This window comes from Microcebus murinus, chromosome 22, assembly GCF_040939455.1.
Source record: "Microcebus murinus isolate Inina chromosome 22, M.murinus_Inina_mat1.0, whole genome shotgun sequence".
In the NCBI taxonomy this organism is placed as follows: domain Eukaryota; kingdom Metazoa; phylum Chordata; class Mammalia; order Primates; family Cheirogaleidae; genus Microcebus; species Microcebus murinus.
The window spans coordinates 12056043-12068514 of record NC_134125.1 but is presented as its reverse complement, the minus strand read 5'-3'; positions in this window follow the sequence as shown (position 1 = coordinate 12068514).

Sequence of the window (12472 nt, the reverse complement as noted above, 5' to 3'; positions counted from 1 at the left end):
CCAGGCAGCCTGCAGCCTCAGCGCTAGCTCTGCGACTTGCCAGCTATGGGACTGAGACCGGTCCCTGGACATATCTGGGGCTGCGTTTCCTAGGCTGTAAAAGGGGAAAAGCATTAGGGCCTTCCTCTAGTTCTCACCGAAGTTGGACACGATAATGCCTGCAAGGGGCTCCGGCAGTGTCTGGCACCTCGCGAGCACTCGGTCACTAACAGCTGCTGCTGCTGCTGTCACTGATAGCGTAGCGTCATCCTTCCTGCATCAGCGCTGTCTCTCTCTCCACCTCTCTGTCACCCCATCACTGCCTTCCGTCCAGATGTGGACTCCCTCCAGTTGTGGATCCTGCTTGTCAAAAGCCCCAATGTCACAGCTGTCCTCCTTCCTCCAATGCCAAGTTCTCAACCTGTTTTATGCCACAGACCTCCTCGGCAGTCTGGAGAAACCTCCAGATCCCTTCTCAGAATAATGTTTCTAAATGCATAAAACGCAATGCGCAGGATTGCAAAGGAAGCAATTATTTTGCAATGCAGGTACCAGCAATTTAATTTAAAGAAACAAATGCGATACGATAGTGTGCGTGTTCTCTCTTAAGGCATGAACAGGAGCTAGCTGTGCGTCCAACAAATACCATAATTTTGGAGTAGTAATGGGCATAAACATGTCGAGATATTCGTGATGTCTATAGGTGATCGAGTCACAAGTACTGATAATAGCACTATGCCTCTTTGTCCATATTCGTAATGGAAGCAAATGCTAAATTTAAGTTACAGGTGAGTGGAAAATAAAGATGTCAATTGTCCCCCATCCAGGTTCACACCTCCTCCGAATTGTATGCGTGGACTTCTTACTGCAAATCCCATGCATTTGATTTCGCCACCGACTCCATTGAGCTAAGATGTATCTCTCTTTGAATGTTCAAAATTCTTTTTATCTGTGAATAAGCAGACAGTGAAAAAAGAATAAAAACGAGAGAGAAACCCTTACAAGGGAAAGCAGTTCTCTCCCCACCCCTTCTTACTTTTGTTCTGCCTCCCAGGGGGGCCACCCTTCTTGAGTTTTCTAGCTGTTTCTTCCGTGGTTACCTCCAGATCTCTAAATACCATGCTTACACTTCATATTTATTGATTTACAGAACTTAGACCTTATCCATTGACATTTCTTGCCCTGTCTTCCCAAAATAGGCTTATCACTATTTCTAGTTCTACATTGGTTACCTTGACAACTTTAACAAATGCCTTTCTGCGTTTACTTCTTATTTCATCCACAACAGTTAGTATATTTTGGCTCCCCACGATTTCAGATGAGATGTTGGGGGCTCTGACTTCCTTTTCTCTCCCCCCCTTTCTCTGCACTGTCAAAATGTTGACACCTGGAACTGTATCTGAATCTATATAGGTCCTGTACACCTAATCTAATTGGAAGCTTCTAGAATGCGGGGACCTGGTTTGGTTTTTTTTCTTGATTTCAGATGAGATGTTGGGGCTCTGACTTCCTTTTCTCTCCCCCTTTCTCTGCACTGTCAGAATGTTGACACCTGGAACTGTATCTGAATCTATATAGGTCCTGTACTCCTAATCTAATTGGAAGCTTCTAGAATGTGGGGACCTGGTTTGGTTTCTCCTTGTATCTCAGTGGTTAAGTGCCTGGCACATAGTAGGTGCACAGTAAATGTGTGTCAGGTACTCTGCCCCTTGGCTGTCATATGTACCCCCTAACCTGGCCACCCACCTGTGAAATGAGCCCCCAGCCATGGCCAGGGGAGGGAGGAGGGCTAAGGCAACACAAGCCCACCCCACTGACTGGCCGAAGGTCGTTAAGCCCATCACCACACATAATTATACGCTATAGGAATTCTCGCCTGGTCTTGGGCTCTGAATTTCCCATTAGAGCTTCAAGGAAGTTTCTTCGGAGAGAATATTAATGACTGTCTGAATCATTAGCTTCCCTCCCTCCTGCTAGCATCACTAGATTTTCAACCAGGCATAAAATGGTTCTGGGAAAGGAGACAGCAAGACCAAATTTCAGAAGAAAGAAGGCTTTCTGCTATCATTCCCAAGTTCAATGTCGGGCCTCCCAGGTGCCGTGGCTGGGAGAGAAATCTCCTATGAGTGAGATCCTTCTGAATCCTGCTGTCTTCCCTCAAGCCCTTTTGATGTCAATCCAAGGCTCCCCAGTTTCTTGGGATAAAGTCAAAACTCAAACTCAGCCCAAGGCCCCTTGAGTAGCAGGGCCTTGGAGTCCTGCCAACTCTCTTCTGCTCAGCTTCACATCCCATAATCCAGCCAAACAGAACCACTTGCACTTCCCCCAGATCAGCACACGCAGTTCCTCCTGCCTGGAAGCTCTTCTCCCCACACAGCATGCCCTACTGGTCTCTGCAGCCTTGGCGTAGACATCACCTGCGCCAGAAAGCTTTCCTGACCCTCCTGGGTCTAGTATCCCCTTCCATGGCCTCTTGGATGCATCCCTATCATGACCTGTACCCTCCTGAATTGAAGTAATCTATTTACTTGTTGGTCTTTCATCTCGAATGTAAATTCCTTGAAGGTAGGATCCATGTGATATTCAGTGTTAGGTCACAACAGAGCCCAGCACGGTAGATTGAAGCTAGAAAGTGTTCAGTAAAGACATTTATGATTGGTGGATAGATGTATGAATAAATGGATAGATGGATGGATGGATAGTTGGTTATTTGGGTGGTTGGTTGGATGGATGGATGGTTGGATGGATGGTTATTTGGGTGGATGGATGGATGGTTATTTGGGTGGGTGGATAGATGGATGGATGGATGTTTGGTTGTTGGGGTGGATAGATGGATAGATGAATGGTTATTTGGGTGAATGAATGAATGGATGGATGGATGGTTATTTGAGTGGATGGATGGGTGGATTGATGGATGGATGGATGGTTATTTGGGTGGGTGGATGGATGGATGGATGGTTATTTGGGTGGGTGGGTGGGTGGGTGGATGGATGGATGGATGTTTGGTTGTTTGGGTAGATGATGAATGGTTGTTTCGTTGATTGGGTTGATGGATGGCTGTTCAGATGGATGGATGCACAGCATGGATTGAGGGGTGGATGGTTGGGTAGGAAGGATGGGATGGACACATAAATGGGTGAAAAGGTTAGTGGTTAGATGGTTGGAAGGTATATGACCTGTTGGTTCCTGATAAAATAGACATCAGAACATGTGCCTTGGGATGACTTGACTGGCCCTCTTGCACACAGCCCTGAAGCTAAGTTCATGCTCCAACTTCCCTCTGCTTTCCTAGTAACCCATAGGGGATCTTTCACTCAAGAATGTCTCTGACACTTCCTAACATTTGTGATTGTGCAGAGAGGCTTTGGAGCTCTGAATGTTAAATGTATATTATCAATGGTGTAAGACCTCCTCTGAATTTATTGTTCAGCAACAAACATTTCCTAAGGATATATCATGCTCCAGCTACCATGGCAGGTGCTAGGGATGTGGAGATGAAAAATCACTGCCTTGCAGGATCTCAGAGTCGGGGGGAAGTGGTGGATGTAAACACGTGCTCAGCTAATAATAACACAGTGACATTAGCAGCGATCATTGCCACCACTTATTGAGCTCTTACTAGTGAAAGAATGGGACGTAGAAGGAGCAGAAAAAAAGGAAGTTCCTGATAAGAGAGAGAATAGGACAAAAACGTCAGACCCTCTGCTGTGAGGTGGGTACCATTAGCTTCAGTTCATCAATGTAAAAAGCAAAGCTCAGAGGGGGTTGAGTGAATAATCAAGGCCACAGAGCTGATAAGTGGCAGAGCCAGAACTCCACCTGCCTGCAAGACTCCGTGGCCTCGGATGTAGCTGCAGCAGACCACAGAGCGGAACCAGGAGTGGTTGAAGCCACGTCCCTTAGGAACATGGAGGGGAAAGAAATGAACTCTCCCTGGAGGGGGAGTTGGAGACTTTATCCAGGAATGGACATTAGAGTTTGGATGGGTGAATCTGTGGACTTGAGAGGGGTTGCTCACAGCTATTGACAGGTATTGTCACCTGTCTCTGACACCTTGGGTGTCTGATCCTCAAGGCCTGGTTTGCTGAGGGCCCTGACAGAGGACGGGGTGTATATTTCCTGGCTAGGTCCCCTCGCTCAATTTCCCAGAGGCTGGGCGATGCCAAGCACAGGACCCAGCTTCGGATCAAGGCAGGCCCGAGCCAGAATCCCAGCCCCGTGGGAGCTGCGTGCCAGGCAAGTAACAGAGCCCCCTGTCTGTCTCCTAACCTGGCTCTCTGAGCCTCAGTTTCCTCATCTGGAAAATGGCCGTGATGACGCCCACTTTGCCCACTGGTTGTTAGCGTAGGGATAATGGGTGTCAGTCCGGCACATAGGAGGACTCCATAAGTGCTGGGTCCCTTCTCCTGTCCCCCAGGCACAAGCAGCCTACTTAGGTCGTTCTCGCAAGAGGATCCTTTTGTGGGCAGGGAACCTCTAACAGTGAAAGTTTCTCTCTGCAGGAAAACGCACACCTGCAGGGGGTCTCCAGCCCACTCTGGGCCCAGGGGCAGACCTCCAGCTCTTCCAGCTAAGAGCTAAGACTCGTAGCTGCTCGCTTGAGCACTGGGGCGATCTTGGATTTCGGAAGCCCCACGGCAACATGAATGACCGGGTTTGAAAGTCTTTCTATCAGCAAGCAAGAAAATACTCTAAAGCGTCTGTGAATTGATAAAAACAACTGTGACCACCATTATTTAGACATTTTTCATGTTTCCGGCACTGCACTAAGCTCTCTATATGTATTAGCACTTTCCCTTTCCTCTTTAATTAAAAAAAAAAAATTGCATTGTATACAGGGTGGCGAACCTGCAGCCTTCTAATTTCAAGATTGTTATGTTTTGAGTACCAAAGGAGGCCAGAAAAGCTGCATCTTTTCCTGCTGCACCCCCTTTTTTTTTTTTTTTTTTTTTTTTGAGACAGAGTCTCACTTTGTTGTCCAGGCTAGAGTGAGTGCCGTGGCGTCAGCCTAGCTCACAGCAACCTCAAACTCCTGGGCTCAAGCGATCCTCCTGCCTCAGCCTCCCGAGTAGCTGGGACTACAGGCATGCGCCACCATGCCCTGCTAATTTTTTTATATATATATATATCAGTTGGCCAATTAATTTCTTTCTGTTTATAGTAGAGACGGGGTCTCGCTCTTGCTCAGGCTGGTTTTGAACTCCTGACCTTGAGCAATCCGCCCGCCTCGGCCTCCCAAGAGCTAGGATTACAGGCGTGAGCCACAGCGCCCGGCCTGCACCCCTTTTAATAAACAGATTTGTTCTGCAACATTTGGATTCAGTCAAAAGGCTACACTTGAGGACTTAGAAGGCATAGCCTGGCTTATTTCTCTTCCCATAGTGTCCTCTGGGTCCACCTGCATTAGTGTCTTTGAACAAACAAAGCAATGTCTTTGAACAAGCTCTTTGCTTTGAACAAGCAAAGCAATGAGCAAAGGAATGCTCGTTTCGCAGCCGAAGATGCCGAGGCTCCGAGCGGTGACGTTACTCACCCAGGGTCTTTCGGTCAGTGGCACAGCCAGGATTTGCACCTGGGTTCCTTTGATTCTAGAATACACGATCTTAACGTGAGAGGATTCCACCTGGAGCCAGGTGTTGCTCACACCCCCAAAATGGAGTAAGATGGCATCTTTATGGGACCAGAGCTCACGGGGCTAGATCCGGATGCAAAGCGCATGCAGAGGGACTCCCTGGTGAGAGCCCAGGGTGACCTCAATGACCCTGGCTCTGTCCCCAGCCTTTGGGCACATCGTGTGGGGTGGCTCTGAGCTGGACCTCTTTGAGTCTGTCACTCACAACGGCCTTCACGGTTTCCAGGGCAGCGTCCTCCGGGTCGGCAGAGAAGGGGGGGTGACACTGTCACGACAGCATGTGGCACCCAGTAACTGGATGGTCAGTCTCGTCCCTAGAATTCTGAGACCGTCTGATGCTCGGAGGAGCCGGCGGGCCGTGGAGTCATTGGTCGTTGGCTGCCCGATGGCTCTGCCCCTGGAAGGGATGCGATAGCGGGTTTCCTCTACCGCGACTTTGATGGGCAAAGTACCAGGCTGACAGCGTGACGGTGTCGTCCTCCCATGCACGGGGCCCCAGGACCCACCGAAGTGGGTGACTTCAGCCCAGGGCCCCTCCTGGGCGCTTGGCCGCCAGCCACAGGGGTGCTGGCCCGAGCCGTCAGCTCGTACGATCAGAGCCCTGGCTGTGGACGCTTTGTCGCCACGGCCACCCCCGCCAGGGCCACCCCCGCCAGGGCGTGCAGCGTTGGCGCCCAGGCCAAAGGGCAGGGAGAGGCAGCCCCGCCCACCCCAGCCTGTCCCTGCCCACAAGCGCTCCACGCCCGACCGTCCCTCAGGCCTGCAAGTGCTGTGGGGACACGAGGCCCCGGACCGGCACTTCGGGGTGCCCGCGGCCCTGTTTCTGAAACGCAAGGGGCGGCGGCGATGCACTTTGCGGCTGGGACGTGGGGCCCGGGCCATCTCGCAGGAGAGGCGCGGGGCATTAACTCCCTAGGGCTGCCGTGACACACTGCCGCAAACCGCGTGGCTCAGGTGCCAGAAATGTCTTCTCTCACAGTTCCAGAGGCCAGGGGTTCAAATTCAAGGTGTCCTCGGGGTCCGTTCCTTCCGAGGGCCTTGAAGAGCCTGCGCCACGCCTCTTTGGGTCCCGGCAGCCTCGGGTGGTCCGTAACTGGTGGCAGGGCTGGGCCCTCTCCCCGCGTCCTCACTTCCTCGTCCCTCTGTGCACGTCTTTGTCTGTCTCTTCGTGTGACATTCTCCTTATTGCTTTTAATTTTAAAAATTATTTAATTATTTTCTGTTTAGAAACAGAGTCAGTCTGTCTGTCTGTCTCTCTCTCTCTCTCTCTCTGTGTCTCTCTCCCTTTCTCTGTCACCAAGGCTGGAGCGCAGTGGCATGATATGAGCACAGAACCCAAAACCCCTGGGCTCAAGCGATCCTCCTGCCTCAGTCTCCCACGTAGCTGGGACTTATAGATGCGCGCACCCTCACACCGGTTAATTTTTCTTATTTTTTTGTAGAGACAGCATCTCACTATGTTGCCCAGGCTGGTCTCCAACTCCTGGCCTCAAGCGATCCTCCCACCTCGGCCTCCCAAAGTGCTCAGATTGCAGGCGTGAGCCACTGCACCTGGCCCACATGGCGTTCCTTTTATAATGACACTAGTCCTATTGGATTGGGACCCACCCTGCTCCAGTAGGACCTCATCTTAACTAAATGACATCGGCGATGACTCTATTTCCAAATAAGGTCACCTTCTGAGGTTCTGGGTTTAGGATTTCAACGTATGAAATGGGGACAAAGAAAGGGGACACACTCAACCCATAACAAGAGGGGACTTCATAGCAATTTAGGAATGTGTAAGGATGGCCTTGGAGTCTGTCATCCCCTGTGTAAGTGGCCAAGAGAGAGGTATGGGGTCAAGGAGAAAGGAGGATTGGAGGGAGGAGACACTGTGGTTATGAATGAGCATATAGAACCTAAGTAAGGACACAGGCCTGTCACCCGTGCTGTGGTCCCCCCTCCTTCTCCTCCTCCGCCTTCTCCACCTTTGCTGGCTTCAAATAAGTGCAGCATAATCACTTGGGCATTCTGAGGCCGCTTTCTTTATGCAAAAGAAGACACTGTCCCTGCCACAGGCCAGGGAGTTTGGTGACCAGACACAGGGCAAGGGGAAACCTGTTGCAAGTTTAAAAACAAAAAAAATAGTGTTCCATGTATTTTGCCTTTTTTAATGGGAGACTCTGCACTGTGCATCAGATTACCCCGGGGACCAGGTTAAAAAAAGGAAAAGGAGCTCTGTGTTCGTGACTTCCGGAGGTCCTGATCAGGCCTGGGCATGGCATTGCAGAGCCCCATGTAAATTGAAAATGGGGGGGGGGATCGTTCAAAAACTAGTAAGGATTTCAGGACAGTGACAGCAGAGGACGGGCTTTGGGCAGCTGCACGGGGCACAGCCTCGAGGTTCTGATTGGGAAGGTCCGGGCGGGGCCCTGGAATCTGCATCCAGATCCTTGAGGACCGTGGTACAGGTGCCCGCAGGCCACCCTTGGGGACATCCGGCCCAGAGGATGAGCTACGGGACGTCTCTGGGCACTCGAGTTTGGGCCGACCTCCCCCTCTCCCCACTCATCTCTTAAAATGGGTCCTGAGAACTCAGCCTGGCCGGCAAGACGTAAGAGCAGCTGACGGAGTTGGGAAGGGCCATCCGGGGATCGGTCCCTCCCTCCGTGTGCCCTGGAGGCTGCTGGAAGGGAGGGGTGACACCTGACACCCAGCCCACGGTCCCAACACAGTTTGCAGATGGCTTGGACCTAGGCCCACCCCAGAGGGATGTCAGGAAGGTCCAGATAGACCCAGTAGTGGGGGACAACACTGGTGTCCCTCACGAAGTCACATCAAAAGCAAGTGGTATCACAGCCACCATTTTGGGGGGGACCCACATTAGAACAAAGAGGGAAGGGCTCCCTGGAATTCCAAGAGAATCCACGCCTAAGGCTGGGTCTGAAAATTGCCATTTCCGAAGCCTTTGGTCACCGTCCGGGGCCCCGTGCCTGGCCCGTGCGCACGGAGGGCGAGGGTCATTTGTTAACACGGAACATGAAAGAATAAAGGAAAAGTAAAGACAGACAGACAAGGGGCGCTGCCCCACGGGCTGTACCTTCTGATGCTGAAGTTAATCGGCAACTTCCCAGCCTGGCACCAAAAAATAAAGGGTTTTTCTCAGGTCTGTGGGGGGCTTGGAGCAGCGTTCCACCCACTGGCCAGCCTCTCTGCACCCCAATCGCCGATGCTAGAGGTGCATACACCGTTGTCCCTTTGTCACTCCCCAGGTAGCAAGGAATGCTCACCACCCCAGCCCCAAACCGTGACCCCAGCCCCACCTTCCCAGCATGCAGCTGGGCCCCCAGGGCGGGTCTAGCTCTTTCTGACCTGGTCCTGGACCGTGCAGAAGTCCAGGGCGAGAGGCGAAGTCATTCCAAGGTCCCAGCCTCGGCCCCTCCCCCCCGCCCCCCGCCAGGAACTTGCAGCCGGGGAGGTGACGTTGGATTCTGTAGGAAACAGCTAGGGAGTGAGACAATTGTCATCAGCCCTGAGGGGTTGGTGGGAGCCGCACCCGCTGTTGGGGGCTCCTGGGCGAGGCGAGGGTCAGTCTGGGCACCTCCGCCACCCTGGAAGGTTGCAATGCGTTGAACAGCGTCCCCGAGAAAGGTGCATTCCCGCCCGAACACCTTGGCCTGTGGCTGTGACCTTATTTGGAAATAGGGTCTGTGCAGACGTGATGGGGCTGGGGATTTGGGCATGCCACCGTCCTGGATTTAGAGTAGCCCCTCAATCCTAAGACCGGTGTCCTCATAAGAGAAAGGAGAAGGAGATTTGGGGCGCAGAGGAGAAGGGTACGTGAAGACGGAGGCAGAGGTTGGAGTGACACGTTTCCAAGCCAAGGAGCAACAGGGGTCGCCGGCAGCTGGGAGAAGGGGGGGCCAGGGGGTCCAGCCCTGCAGGGAGCCGGGGCCCCGCTGACACCTTGATTTAGGAAAATGTCTGTCGTTTGAAGCCACCGAGTCTGTGACGATATGTCACGGCCGTCTTGGGGAAACGAAGTCAGAGGTAACGCACGCTGGCCTGCCTGGCTGCGTCCGGCACACACTAGGTGCTCAGTAAATGCGTATTGATTTTAGGGCGTTGCTTTTCATCACACAGATTTTAAAAGAAGGTTGCGGGCGATTGCAAGGCCAGAATAACTGACATTTCTTGGACGCGTGGGGCGTAAGACGGCGCTGGGAAGACAGGCTCTGTCGCTGCACGGGGAAAGCTCTTATGGCACACCTTGCTGCACAGGTGCGACCCGGAGACTCAGTAGCCTCAGCGTCACCTGAGAGTCGGTTAGAGGTGCAGAGCCTCGACCCTGGCCCAGACTTGCAGGGTCAGATTCTCCGCAGTTTAGCAATGCCCCCTGTTCAAATAAATCCTGGAGGTACTTGCTGTGTGGTCTTGAGAAAAACGCTTAACCTCTCTGAGCTTTGGTTTCTCCAACCATACAATCTATTATCGCCCTCCCTGGAATTATAACAGCCCGTAAGCCCTTCTACTCACGAGGCCGCGTGAGGATTAAATGAGGAAATGTGCGTACAAAGCACGGTGCCCAGCAGAGCAAGGGCCCAACACAGAGTCGCCGCGATCATCTCATTGAACGACTGTTGACGCGTCAGTGACCCGGCCCCTGCTTTGTGCCAAGCTCTGGGGACCTGCTAAGCAAGACATTGTCCCTACCTTCAAGGACGTCCCAGGCCAGCTGGGGAGACAGGCACTTGTGTGAAAGGAAGGAAGGGACCTCCCAGCCTGGCGCTAGCCAGGGCATGCTTTGGGGAAGAGGGAAAGCCGTGCACGTAGGCGGGCACAGGGACAGCCCCTGGGATCCCGAGCTCCAGTTGCCAAGCAGGGGACACAGAGCAGAGTAACACGATCGAGGCCGGACATCTCTCGCTGGCACGAAGAGACCAAGCGATGGTGTGCGGGCACGTGTGTCGGGGTAGGGCGTGGCTGCCTACATAGCTCAGATCACAGGGCTCATGGCTCAGGGTCTGTGACAGCCACGTGCGAGTGTCACGGGACCCACGCAGGAGGCGCCACCAGAGCCGAGAAAGGCATCTGGCCCTGGGCCGTCCCGGGAAAGGGCACGGGTGAAAATAACCCTGGGCTGGCAGAGGCTGCGGGCCGGGCCGGCTTGCAGGAGGGCGCCTGATCTATTAAACTGCAGAGGCGCCGGCCCCTGACCTTTCGCAGTGCAGACACGCTCCAACCCCGGGGGGACACTGTGATCGCAGAAAATTGGAAACAACAGACACGCCCATGGGGGGATGGGGGGAGAACAAATAAGCAAAACGCAGTCTCTGTCGTGGACATAACAATTTAAAAGAAAGACCTAGCTCCCTAAGCATTTATTTATATGACTCGATCTCAAATGCATCTTGTGGAGTGACAAAAGAAAGTCACAGGATAAGGTGAAGAAGTGATAATATGTATGCCTATTTGAACTTTTGTACGCGTGCAAAACAACGCTATCTCTACTTTATTGACACACATATCTGTGTGTCTCAGCAGAAAACAAGTTTGGAAAGGTACACAGGAAACTCACATGGATATTTCGCCCTGAGAAAGTATTTTGTTTGTCTAAGCTCTAAACCATGGCTGCATTACTGTGAAGTTTTACTAATATGCTTCAAATTAGCACATTTTTAGAATTGATACATAATATTTGTGCCTATTTATAGGGTACATGCGATATCTTGTTACATGCATAGAATGTGTAATGATAGAGTCAGGGTAGGATATATCCATCACCTCAATTTTTTTTATCATTTCTATGTGTTGGGAACATTTCAAATTCTCTCTTCTAGCTATTTTGAAATATACCTCTGGGAAACATGTGACATTGGAGAATATTTGACTCCTGGAATGGATCAATTTTTAACGATTCCCTCTTCTATATGATAAAATTATTTTCAGTAATAATCTTGCAATGATAAGTATTATATTCACAGTTTCTTCCTCTATTTTAAAACAATCATTTTAAAAGAATAAATTTCTATGTCAAAGATATATTCAAATTCAGAGCAAAATAGATTGTGTATGAACTATAAATTTGTGCTTAAAACAAAAATATATCTCGAAGCTCACACTCCATTTCACCATTTTAAATTTTAAATACAAATACATTTTAAACACCCTTCCCAGTGGTGACAAAGAATGACAGAGTGAAGTGCTGTTTCTTTGTATCCATAGTCCCTATTTATTTTGAGTCTGTTGTTTAAATGTAGGAAGATACATTATTCCCGAAGTTGAAGACACAGACTGAGCCCTCAGTGACTTTGAACAATTCCAAACCATTATGAAGTTTCAAGTTTTTGAAACAATCACACATAGCTCAGTCTGCCTGTGTCACTGGCCGGTGTATAACTGAGGGGTTCTCTGAATTCGCTTCCATGTAGAATAATGTATTATGTTCGTTAAGAATAAGTAATAAGATGTACTGATTTGAAGCTTGTTCATAAAACCTACTAGTAATACAGCAAGGGTTTAGAATCTAGACAAACAAAATACTTTCTCAGGGAGGAATATTTGATTCCTAACATTGGTCAGAACAACTAGTGCAGTGATAAGAAAAGGCAAACTGACTTAAGTCGGTTTTATTGTTGTTGTAAACTTTTCTACAGACAGCCCAGCCTCTCACTACCTACATCTAAGGTGGACCACCCCCTTAGTCCCACGCTTGGTGCCCCATTGCTGGGGAGGGCTTGTAGGGGACCAGGACAGACCTGGGAGTTAAAGGGGACTGTAGCTTTACCTATAATACTCTAACTCTTGCTTGCAGAGCGGTTAAGAGTGTGGGTTCCGACTGCCTGGGTTCCAGTCCTGGCCTCCAGGCAAGCCACTTCA